Source organism: Eurosta solidaginis, chromosome 5 (assembly GCF_040869045.1).
Source record: "Eurosta solidaginis isolate ZX-2024a chromosome 5, ASM4086904v1, whole genome shotgun sequence".
Taxonomy (NCBI): Eukaryota; Metazoa; Arthropoda; class Insecta; order Diptera; family Tephritidae; genus Eurosta; species Eurosta solidaginis.
Window position 1 is genome coordinate 58,811,876 of NC_090323.1, and position 12,194 is coordinate 58,824,069.

Here is a 12,194-nt window from a genome sequence, read left to right on the forward strand (position 1 = left end):
GTCTAAGCCATCCTGCCCCACATGGCCTAGTTCCATGAGGAACTCGGGGTCGCCAGAACTTCGGATGCTAAAGCAACAGGATTCGCCACCGGTAGGTAAGGTTGATAATTGGATAGCAAAGTTATAAATTGCGCTGGCATCCCCCTTGAAAGGGTTGAAAAAGAAGCCTTGTCCGCGTTGCATGGTCATTTTATGGTAGATAGGCTCAGGAAGGTCCTTCGTGTATTTAAAAGTTTTGGTTTAATGTAGATCGGGGAGAGGTTTTTGTTAACACGAACGTCACTTTCCCACAAAACCACTCTTCCATTCTTATTTTAATTACTGTGGTAGACCTTTCAAAAAAAAAATAAAAAACAGAATTATTTAAGCTGACATGGGCATAGTGTCAGTGACTTGAAACATGGTATTAGGAAACCCTAATGGCATATGCAGGTGACGTAGTCATCGCAGTTTCGGTGTCTTTCCCTAGAGTGTTAAGGGACATACTAAATGGTTCGCTTAGTAAGTTACGCACCTAGGCTGCAGTAAGCGGACTCAATATCAACCCAACCCTAAACAAGCTGATACTCTTCAGTAATAGAAACAAACTACCTCGACTGCCTTCACTAAATGGCACTGAACTACCTTTCTCAACAAGAGCCAACTACCTTGGTATCGAAATAGGCATGAATGTGGTGTCAAGCATTGGAAAAGCACTACAGCATGAAAAAATGACCAAGTGACAGCGGGCAGAGGTAACACGAGCAATTAGATCGTGCCCAACGAATGTGTTAAATGTTATCACTAATTAGCTGCCTTTTGACCATCACCCAATAGCTAAGAGCTTAACCATCAAACTAAGGGAATCCTCGTATATGCTGGAACGAAAAGCTATATGACCCCAGTCCTAAGACCGCATCCCAACGTGGCTTCGACAACATATTATTTTGCACCCACAATAAACTTTGTGAAGAGTTTCAAGGTGAGGCTTCCCTCAAGAACGGATTCAAAATGGGCTGCCTTGCTGGTGCGGAGGTTTTCACCGAAAAACGTCAGCTGCAATCTCCATCCGTCTTCTAAACTCAACTAGTGTCTTCCAAGCCGAGCTATGTATTAGGTATAGGGAGGTCCTCAAAGTTTCTGTTAAGAATCACGTAAGCAGCGGCTAAATATGTATATACTCAAGCAGCCAAGCGGCGCTCAAAGCGCAAGATTCACCATGTATGTTCTCTCAAGCCGTCGAAGACTTTATCTCGCAGAAATAATGACGAGAATAAAAAGCGGATAAACTAGCTGGGACTGTGCATCGTTGGAAATCATTGATGCATTCACGGTGACCCCGGCTACTTTCATTCCTAAAGAGTGGTTGTCTTACCAATCTCAAAAAACACTGCTCAGTATTGGTATTCCACGGACACCTGTAAAATCGCCAAGCGAACTTTGCCTGACTACAACCAGAAGAAGCAGAGTTTCTACTAAATATATATAGGAACAAGATATTCACGATCATATCCGCAATAACAGGACACTGGACTACACGCGGAATGAAGGGGATTTCCCTTCAAAAACAGGTGTGGCAGCTGTAGTAAGGGCAGTTGTAAGGAGGCATCTACTCATTTCCTTGGCGAGTGCCCAGTCCTAGCGAACATAAGTTCACAAACTTTAGGAACTTTTCCAATCCTCCGACCTAGGGGAGGTGTCCAATTTCTCCACAAAGGACATCAGCAAGCATATCAATCCAACCAATCTCTCCTACCCGTGCTTCTGTTCTGTTTCTTTAGCATTCGATGCTCTGGCGACTCCAAATTCCATGGAACTAGGAGGTGGGTAGGTATCCCCGAAACCCTATTTTCCTCTCAACTATCCCCATCAATAATGTTTCGTGTATGGCGGTGATTCTTCCTTTGCCCAAAGGCCCAACTAATCGAGGGCATGTCTTAAAATCAATTTTAGTACTTAGTTAGATTTAGAGGGCGTGCGTGGGAATATCCAACACTTTTACTCAGAGACATTTTTGTCCCTTGTGATTGTACTCTGTGAGTGCTAGCTGGCGGCATAGTCATAGAACCAGATTGCTTCCTAGAGGTCCTCAACGAACCATTTGCGTTATGCAATGAACTTAAGTAGGAGCGAAAGATCCACCTCCCCAGCCTCCGCGAGACTGTCCAAAAAGAGTGCACCCACAAATCTAAGTGGTCTTATTTCCAGTGCTAGCTATTGGCAGATAAATTGATGAATCGACTCCTCTTCTTTCTCATCTTTAAAACTTCTGCAGAGGGAGCTTGTTGGTATCCGCCACCAACAGAGCATTGGTACACTAGCGCAATGATATGTGATGACATCAGTAAAGTACTTCATTGCGGATTTGTTTAGCTTTAGAGGGCAGATAATTTCTTTCCCATCCAAACATGGCCATAAGCAACTCGATACCTCGCAATCATCCCGGTTGGTCGACAGGGAGTCTATTGCCGTAATCTCGTATTTCTCGATTTTCGTCAGGAGTTAACCCAGCGGTGGTCGTAGGGAGCTGTCCGCCTCGCGTATGTTCTTGGCCAACTTATTTTCAAAATCCCTTCAATGTTTCTTTACCCTTGGATGAAGCAACAGGACACGTTGACGTGCCTTATTGACGCCAGAAAAACTATATACCCCCGCACGATATCCCCTTAATACATAAAAAACTAGCTATCATCCTCCGCTTTTTGGTTTTTATACCTTTCATGAACATGAAATGGTATATTAACTTTGGTCCGATGTTTGTAACGTTGAGAAATATAGAAGATAGACTCACATTAAGTATACCGAATTGATCAGGGCGACGAACTGAGTTGATATAGCCATGTCCGTCTGTCCGTCTGTTTGAACGCAAACTAGTCCCTCACATTTTGAGATATCTCAATGAAATTTGGCACAAGGATGTATCTTTGTATTATGTTATATTATTTGTCGGATCTGGTAGGATCGGACCACTATAACATATATCTCCCATACGACCGATCGTTCAGATAAGACGATTTTGGTCATTCCTGTCGCAATTTAGAAAGTATAAACGTGAAATTCGGTGATATATATTCTAATATATCATAGAATATATCCTGAAAAAATCACTTTGATCGGAGCTATATATAGTTATATCCCATACAACCGATCGTTCAGATAGAAAGATTTTTGGTCGTTTGTCTCTTAGTTTCCAATATAAAAACGTGAAACTTGGTGATATATATTCTAATATATTGTAACGAATAAGCGGCACTAAGGGATTCTATCATCTCTAAGCCGATGCTAAGCAGTGATTCAAGTCACATCAATAATTCAATCATTATGTCTACACATATGTACGAATACGCAGGGAGAAACAACGCACAAACACATGCAGATATCTTATCTGAGATATGCAATATAATTGTGGAAGTGTCGCTCACAAACACACGCGCATATGATAGCTATACACGACATCTGTAGTTATAATTATAACAGATAACCAACCAGTAACTTTTAGAAATGGAAGCGCCTAGAAGATGCAACGAGGAAATCAAAGAGTATAAAACCACGGTAGAGGCGCTGCAATCAGTTTCGATTATGCACGCTATCTGTCGGGCAATAGTAGAGTTATTTATTGTGAAGTACGTGAATAAAGGCCATTTTGCGTTATTAAATATTGGAGTTATTTATTCAACAGTTTAGTGATTCGAACTTTGCAGTAAATTCGTTACAATTGGTGTCAGAAGAGGAATTGTTGAATAAATTCCGAATATTTTGAATACAACTTGGACATGGCAAAGTTCGGTGAATTGAACATCCAGCAACTGAAGAAGGAGTTGGAGAGCCGTGGATTGAATACAAGCGGCATTAAACTCGAACTTCAGGCACGACTACGAGAGGCAATGGAAGCAGAAGGAATTAACGTGGAAGAGTATTTCTTTCCTCTTGATGGCGAGGTGACAACAAAAATTTAAGAGAAAAATGAAACATCGCAGACAGTTACGAGCACAGACTTGAACATGATATGGGCTGCAATATCTGCACAAACATCGACAGTAACATCAATGTCGTCGCAAATGTCATCTCAACTGGAAGAACAGAAGACATATATGGCATCTCAACTAGAATCCCAGGAGAACCGTATTACATCCAAGATGGAAGAACAGAAGACATATATGGCTTCCAAAATGGAATTACAGGAGACACGTATTGCAGCAATGTCATCTGAAATAACAACGAAGACTGAAGCACAAGAAACGCGTATTACAGAAATGTCGACACAGATTACATCAAAGATGGAAGCACAACTGACAGAACAAGAGACACGCATAACAATACAACCCGCAAGAGGCGCGTATATCATCAAAACTCGAAGCGCGCATGGACGAGAAAATAACGCAGTTTGAGGAAAAAATCGAGGCCGAGGTGGATGCTCTGAGAGGTCGTATACAGGAGTTGCACTAAATCACTCAGATGTTTCAACAAGCAACACGAAGGTAAAAACTCCATCTTATGGCGGCTCTGTTCCTTTCCAGGTGTTTAAGATTCAGTTTGAGAAGACCGCAGCAGTGAACAACTGGAGTGTTGAAGATAAAGTTGCTGCACTATTTGTGGCATTGAAAGGATCTGCTGCTGAAATCCTCCAAACTATTCCCGAGGGAGAGCAGAACAACTACGAAACATTGATGAGCGCTCTAGAGAGGCGATACGGAAGCGAACACAGGAAGCAGATACACCAAATAGAGTTGCAAAACCGCTACCAAAAAGCTAATGAGATTTTGCAGGAGTTTGCGTCAGATGTCGAAAGGCTTGCACATTTGGCGAATGCCGACGAACCCGTGGAATACACCGAAAGGGTGAAAATTCAGAGCTTTATGAATGGCATACGGGACGTCGAAACGAAGCGAGCCACATAAGCAAACCCAAAGCCAACATTTGCAGAAACGGTATCACATTCATTGACTCAGGAAACTGCCTCACTATTGAGTAAACCAGCATACAAAGCTCATCGTGTGGAAGTGGAAAGACCAGATTGGGTGACACAATTTTGGAAGCACTGAAGGGATCACAACAGAAAAATGCCGGAGTTACTAAATGTTTCAAGTGCGGCAACACAGGTCATATTGCACGACATTGCAGCACCGGTCCCAATAGCTCCAACAATGTGGGTGGCCGTAATCGCAGAGCTGAAGGAGATGAGCAAATCTCCAAGTTCACTCAATCGTTAAACTAAAGCGAGTCAGCCGAAAGGGGCCACAGCTGGCTCCCTCAATTTAATGTCCCATAATCTCTATCTCACAAATTGGAAGAAGGTCAAACAATCTGACTGTCGGAGGACATGTGGATGGAAAGGAACGTTTACTGACTGTAGATACGGGTGCATCTCATTCCATCATTCGAGCGGATTTAGTCAACAAGATAATAAGACCACTGCATGGAGCAAGATTGCATACAGCCACTGGAGAAGACACCACGGTTCCAGGAGAAGTATAATGTGAAGTCGCAATTGGGAACGTCACGGTAGTACACAATTTTATAGTGGTAGAGATTGTTGATGAAATCATAATTGGCGTGGACTTCTTAATCGACCAAGGCATTAAGATCGACATGCAAAGCAAGACGATGAGATATAAGAACATGGAGGTGTCACTTAATTTCGGCTACGAGAGAGGCTACAGCAGTAAACTAGTGCTGGTGGAAGAGAGTCAGCAAATACCAACAAAATCAGAAGCAGTCATCTGGGCAAAGGTTGATGGAGATTGTAGGATATACAAATTGTGGGTTGTCGAAGCATCAAACAAATCAGCACCGAACATACTTGTAGGAAAACCCCTGGCTATGACAAAACAAGATGGACGTATTCCGGTAAGAGTACTCAATGAGTTCAAGTCACCACTCAAACTGACAAAGGAAGCTATATTGGGAAGATGCCAAGAGGCTGAAGTAGTTATTAACTGTGAACAGCTCCAGGAACACGTTTCAACTAGCAAGACTGATCTTTCAAATGACATCACGGCATGGACGGAGGGGCTAGATCAAGATTATCAGAGAAAGGCGAAGCAACTGCTACTAAAGTATGCAAACATATTTGACCAGGATGGTTCCAAACCAGGCCGCACCAATGATGTGAAACATCAAATTGACACTGGAAACGCGAGGACGAATGAGAAATGAGATTTTGCGTGGACTACCGCAAGTTGAACGACGTCACGAAAAAGGAATGCTACCCATTATCAAGAATTGACGACACTCTAGACTCGCTCTCTGGTATGAAATGGTTTTCCACACTGGACTCGAAAAGTGGCTACTGGCAAGTGGAGGTGGAGGAGGAAGACAAAGAAAAGCAGCCTTTAGCGTCGGAGATGGTCTTTAGCAATTTACAGTAATGCCTTTTGGACTTTGTAATGCACCAGCTACTTTTGAGAGACTCATGGATCAGGTATTGAAAGGCATTGGAAAACATGCTTGGAATACTTGGACGACATCATCGTATTGGGCAAGAACTTCGATGAACATCTTAAAAACTTGGAGGAAGTTTTCCAGAGAATAGCTGGCGCTGATCTGAAACTAAGTCCCAAAAAGTGTGCGCTGTTTAAAAAGGAAGTAAATTATTTGGGTCACAAGGTAACGACAGAAGGTATCTGTACAGCGAATGAAAAGATAGAGGCAGTAAAGGATTGGCCAAGACCACAGAATCTGCATGAATTGAGAAGTTTACTTGGGCTGTGCATATATTACCGCCGATTTGTACCAAATTTTGCCAGCGTAGCCCATAGTCTCCACGAGCTAACAAGAAAAAATAGAGCTTTTGAATGGAAAAAGGAGCAAGAGGTGGCTTTCCAAACATTGAAGGAACATTTGTGCACTGCCCCAATGTTGGCATATCCGATTCCAGGAGCAACCTTTATTCTAGATACAGATGCTAGTGGATATGCTATAGGAGGCGTTTTATCTATCACCACTGGTCGATGGACAGGAGAAGGTAGTTGCATATTACAGCCGTTCAATTGGAAAACCAGAGAGGAACTATTGCGTTACACGGAGAGAGCTGTTGGCATTGGTAGAGTGCATTAAACATTTCCACAAATACCTCTACGGCCAGCGATTCCGCGTCAGAACAGATCACGCAGCGTTGAAATGGCTTCTGCAGTTCCGTAATCTGGAAGGACAATAGGCACGGTGGATCGAGCGACTACAAAGCTATGACTTTTCTATTGAGCATCGAAAAGGTAGTACCCATGGAAATGCTGATGCAATGTAACGAAGACCATGTAGTTTGGAATGCAAGCACTATTCAAAGGCCGAGGCTAAAGAAGACATTATAGATGTCCGGCTAATGACTATAACATGTACAGATGAAAGGGACAAGGAACAGCTAAGAAAGTGTCAGCTAGAAGATAAAGATCTGTCACGTGTTATGCAAGGGCTCGAACGAAACGAAAGACCAAACAGAGAAGAGATGTCTGCAGAGAGTCCCCTTGCGAAGTCATATTGGGCACAGTGGAACATTTTAGAATTGATATCCGGTTGCCTTCATTGAGTATGGGAGAGTGAGGATGGTAAATGCAAGAAGAAACTGATAGTTGTTCCCAGAAGGAGGATTCCTGACGTGCTCAGCGAGCTGCATAATAGTCCAAGTGGAGGTCATCTTGGAATAACGAAGACGCTCGAGAAAATTGAGCAGAGATTCTATTGGGTTGGTTCCCGTCCGTCGGTCACCGAGTGGATTGCCAGCTGCGAGGTTTGCAATAGAGCGAAAGGGCCCAAAACACGAAGTCATGGCCAGATGAAGCAGTATATTTCAGGTGCACCATTTGAAAGGATCGCCATGGATGTCGCAGGACCATTTCCTACTAGCAACCGCGGAAACAGAAGTATACCCAATCCCAAACCAAGAAACAGAAACAGTAGCAGAAGTGGTTACAAGCGATTGGGTTGCTAGGTATGTGGTACTAATGAAGTTACATTCTGACCAAAGCAGGACTTTTGAATCAGCTGTGTTCCAAGAAATGTGCAAGAAGTTGGGCATTGGGAAAACACGGACAATTGCATTGCATCTTCAGTCCGATGGTATGGTGGAACGCTTCAGTAGAACATTGGAGGAGCATTTAAGGAAAGTAATAGACAAGTACCATAAGGACTGGGATATACACATATCATTATTCTTAATGGCCTATCGATCGGCAGTACATGAGACAACGGGCCAAACTCCCGCAAAGGTAATTTTTGGCAATGACCTTCGACTGCCAGCTGATTTGAAGTATGGGATAGATACCGATGCGGAGAGAAATGTCAAGAAATCCACTGGTGTCTTGGAAGAAGAGCTGAGAGAGATACACGATCTGGTAAGGCAACGAGCAAAGATTATGAGTGACAAGATGAAAGCGAGGTACGATAAAGCAATTAACTCGGAAGGGTTTCAGGAAGGAGATTTGGTGCTGTTATACAACCCACAACGAAAAAAAGGTTTCTCCCCGAAATTGCAGTGTAATTGGTAAGGCCCATACAAAGTTGTAAAATGGATCAACGATGTAGTGTTCCGCATACATAACCATTGGCAAAAAATGAAAGTGGTTCATCTGGAAAGGCTGGCAGCGTTTAGATCGAGAGATTTGTCTGATCTGGACGATCAGACTTAGGTGGAGGGCAGTGTAACGAATATTAGCAGTACTAGGGGATTCTATCATCTCTAAGCCGATGCTAAGCAGTGATTCAAGTCACATCAGTAATTCAATCATTATGACTACACATATGTACGTATATGCAGGGAGAAACAACGCACAAACACATGCATATATCTTATCTGAGATATGCAATATAATTGTGGAAGTGTTGCTCACAAACACACGCGCATATAATAGCTATACATGGCATCTGTAGTTATAATTATAACAGATAACCAACTAGTAAATTCTAGAAATGGAAGCGCCTAGAAGATGCAACGAGGAAATCAAAGAGTATAAAAGGCAACCACGGTAGAGGCGCTGCAATCAGTTTCGATTAAGCACGCTATCTGTCGGGCAATAGTAGAGTTATTTATTGTGAAGTACTTGAATAAAGGCCATTTTGCATTATTAAATATTGGAGTTATTTATTCAGCAGTTTAGTGATTCGAACTTAGCAGAAGGTTGCAAATAAGAGGATTTGCAGTAAATTCGTTACAATATCATAGAAGATTTCCTGTAAAAATCATTTCGATCGGAGCTATATATAATATATATTCCATACAACCGATCGTTCAGATAAGGGGGTTTTTTGCCATTTACGAATTACGAATAAGATTATTATTCAGCCCCATTCATGAAAGGTATGAAGTCTTCGGCACAGCCGAGGACAGTCACGTCCTTACTCGTTATCATTGAAAAAAGTTTATAATTTGCAGTTCCCACGCCTAGTGTATAAACTGAGAGCGGGATTAGGAGACGGCTACACATTTTTATCCCCTTGTAGCCGGTGCACATTTTGGAGATCCTTAACACCAAGTAAGTCCTTGGGTACATCCGACGATTATTCTGTTTTTAATTATTTTTGTCGGAATTTTCCTATCTGCAGCGTGGAAAGATAAAACCCATTTAACAGCATCACTAAATACAATCCTTGCATTCGTTACTATAGCCAACCGCTAATACAAACTTCCAATTCATTTTATTTTAAAATATTCTGTACAGCATTACCATTATCTATGAGCGCAAAAAGATGGATTGATATAAATACAAATAAACTAAACTTGCAAAAAACTAACAGTCAAAATGGAAAAATCAACAAAGCAGCTAAGTTTAAAAATAAATTTCAATAAAAGTCAGCCTTAACCTATTTTAACAGCACGGCAAGGCAGAGAAACTTTTCCTATACTAAAACTAACAGTAGTTGCATTTACCATATGTACATATCTATATAGATATACATATACATTAGACTAGGTCGATTTATTAACCGATATCGCGCCATCGATTCAGGAAAAAAAAATCCACTACGCATACCCAAAAAAATAATTATCGAGCCTGCGAAATTTCATTTTTTTTTTTTTACTTCTTTCGACTTTGATATATAAGGTTTTTTTCATGACCTACTTTCATGTATAAATATAATAAATAAAACAGATACATATATTTTTTTTTTCAAAAAAACTGTTATCGACAACGTTTTTAGCGGACATTTTTGGGTCGGACAGGGTATACATATGAAAATTTTTTTAATACGTCATGAAAAAAACCTTAAAAATCAAAGTCGAAAAAAAGTCAAAATAATGAAATTTCGCAGACTCGAAAATTAATTTTTTGGGTATCCGTAGTGGAACTTTTTTTCCTGAGCTCAAATCCTATCGAAAAATCGATGGCGCGATGCCGTTTAACTTTCGTCCATACAAATCGACCCACCCTAATATACATACATCCCAGCCAGCATTTTTTGAAAATTTTGAACAAAAAATATTGAAATATCATACCCCAAGATGATTAAAAACGTTCAAATTTAAAAGCATTTTCTGTTCGAAAATTAACGTATCGTCGGGAGAAAAATGTACCATAAATGTGATTATTCTTGAATAATCATTTATGATTCCTATTTCGAAACGCTTTTTATTCATATTTGATATTATTTTAAAATTGAGCTTTAATAGTTTTAGAGTATTATTTGACTGCTTTTCACAGTCATTTTCTGATCATATTCGTGCATATATTTCGATCGTTTTGGTTGAGATTTTTGAATCATTTTTGAATGCCATTATAATGCATTTATTCTTCATATCTCATTCAAAATGGGATACTACATAATAATCTTATTTCACCAGGGGAAGAAAGCATGCGAAAGTGAGCTATTCGAACCACAGCTAACTCGCAATCAAACTTGACCGATATACACCTGCGACTACAACATCCAACATCAGCATTATCGTCTGCGTCTTAAAATACGGATACGATACGGGATGTTGGAGCCGTATCCAGGTATGTCAAGATAGTTTCACTTACCTGGGGTTCAAATAGCTCACAACCTACATACATATGTATTGACCAATCATTATGTATTTTCTGGGAAGCTGAAGGGGAGAAATGGTTGGGGAAATATTCGTTCACGAATAGCATTACATTATTTTTGTCTTGAAGAATATCTTTTGCATAAATAATAAAATTTTTATATATTTTTTCTTAGCTTCATGATTGAAAAAATATGTGTATGTGAAAAAATACAATTTTTAATGAAAAGTAAAATTTCAACAAGTATAAAATTCATTATTCAGTCAAGATATATATTCTTAAAATATTCAGAAAGCTGAATGAAAAATGATTATAAATTTTTGATCACCTAAGGTAAACACATTTGATTAAAATATGATTCCAAAATGTGATTGAAAAGCTATATTCGGTTTTTGATCATCAAAGGTAAGCATATTTGATTATTCTTTTTGTTGGTTTTTATGAAATATTAAAACTTAGTCATTAAAGGACTTCAAAAATGATTCCGAAAAGTGATCGAAAAATGCTTTTCAGTTTTTGATCATCAAAAGTATTCATATTTGAATATTTCTTTTGTTCAATTGTATGATAACTCATTATTTAGTCAGAAAGAGTAATCAAATTGTATTGATATGTAGGGAAATTCAAAATTGAATCACCTAAATGCTGTGTGGGATATATATAAATATATACTTATGTATGTCATTGCAACGATTGAACTATGTAAGCACGGTTGCCACTTTTGGTCCATTTGGACCAAAAATGGTCCCTTCCAACCCTTTTTGGTACGCTGGTCCCTTTTTTCAATTTTGGTCCTTTTTAGGCATTAGCCGCGATTTTTGTACTTTTCTTCCTTTTTCACTGAGGTTAAAATTCACAACCCTGCTCACAACATTTGGCACACTTTCATTAACCCACATATAATTTTCGATTTACTTATGGATATGGAAATCTTACCACAAAAATTGCTGTCAATCAAATGTAGCAGACCAATGACATTTCATAGGAGATATTTTACGCGAGGTATTAATAAGAAAAGTGATGGATCTAAGGGCAAACACATTACACGGCCTTATCAGAAACAAGTAAGGAAGGCTAAGTTCGGGTGTAACCGAACATTACATACTCAGTTGAGAGCTATGGAGACAAAATAAGGGAAAATCACAATTTAGCAAAACGAACTTAGGGTAATCCTGGAATGTGTTCTTTGTACGATATGGGTATCAAATGAAAGGTGTTAATGAATATTTTAAAAGGGCGTGGGCCTTAGTTCTATAGGTG

General features: G+C 40.0%; 1 protein-coding gene across 7 annotated transcripts in view; it reads right to left on the reverse strand.

Annotated features, from left to right (window-relative positions):
• The window catches only part of LOC137252177 (F-box/LRR-repeat protein 16), a 701,255-nt gene that overhangs the window by 580,149 nt on the left and 108,912 nt on the right, over positions 1–12,194 (reverse strand). The window lies entirely within an intron of this gene.